This window comes from Capsicum annuum, chromosome 12, assembly GCF_002878395.1.
Source record: "Capsicum annuum cultivar UCD-10X-F1 chromosome 12, UCD10Xv1.1, whole genome shotgun sequence".
Classification (NCBI taxonomy): Eukaryota; Viridiplantae; Streptophyta; class Magnoliopsida; order Solanales; family Solanaceae; genus Capsicum; species Capsicum annuum.
Window position 1 is genome coordinate 39,170,190 of NC_061122.1, and position 1,034 is coordinate 39,171,223.

Genomic DNA, 1,034 nt, shown 5'->3' on the forward strand with positions numbered 1-1,034 from the left:
TTTCTTCTTAATGAAAATAATTCTCCGACTCTGTGCCTCTTCTTATATGGCTTTTTTTTTCTGATTTGATAGTGCTTGGGTCAATATATGGAGGAGGTATTAATCTCTCCATAAGCTCTACAGGAACAACCCAAGATTCTTCAGGAGGCACCGGAGTAATATGCCTACTATAAGGTCCCGCAAAGTTTCCTCGTAGTTTAGGCCTTAGGGCGTGTCGAGTGAGATGTGATTTTGGCCCTAAAAGATTAAGAAGTGGCTTCCAAAGTGAGTATCGTGCTAACCATGTAGAATTTTCCTAATTTCGACTTTTTATCACATGGGAAATCGGATAAGCTTTCCATCGATATAAGATTTGCCCGAATCGGACACTTGGGTAAGAAGTTATGGCCAATTTAAGCCTTCGTCATAAAACTGCGTCATTTGAGAGCCTAGTGCGTCGCGGAGAGGGTGCATTTAGCAATTGTCAATTTCTAGTGGGACTTCGCGATAGTGGCGCATTGCAGAGGAGACCCAGGTCCCAACCAGTAGGAAAATACATGGCTCCGCATCGCGGAGGCTGTCAATTTCCAAATTGTCATTTTTTAGAGAGACAATGCGATTAGTGGCGCGTCGCGGAGGCCTTCAAAATCGAGTTCCAGTTCAATTTTTCCAGTTTTGCACAGACATTTAAAAGGACATTTTGGACCTTTTTCCAAGCCTATAAAATCGTGGAAACACTAGATTAAACCCATTTGCAAGCATTCTATGAGGGTTTTATCAAATATCCTCTCAACAAGAATCCTAAATACTCAAAACCTCTTCCATAAATCTCAAGAATCCACCATGGATTTTCTAAATTGAGTCAAGATTCTAGGTTCCCAAGTGAAGGGTCTCAAGAACCCTCATTCTAGAGCAAGAGTAGAGTTCCCAAAGTAAGAGTTCTTCTAAAGCTTCAAATTCAAGGTATGTGGGGTTTTGAACTTGGGTAACCCTTGTGCCCAAAATGTTTACTTACATCATGATTTTACTGAAATTATGGGGTTTTTACATGAGTT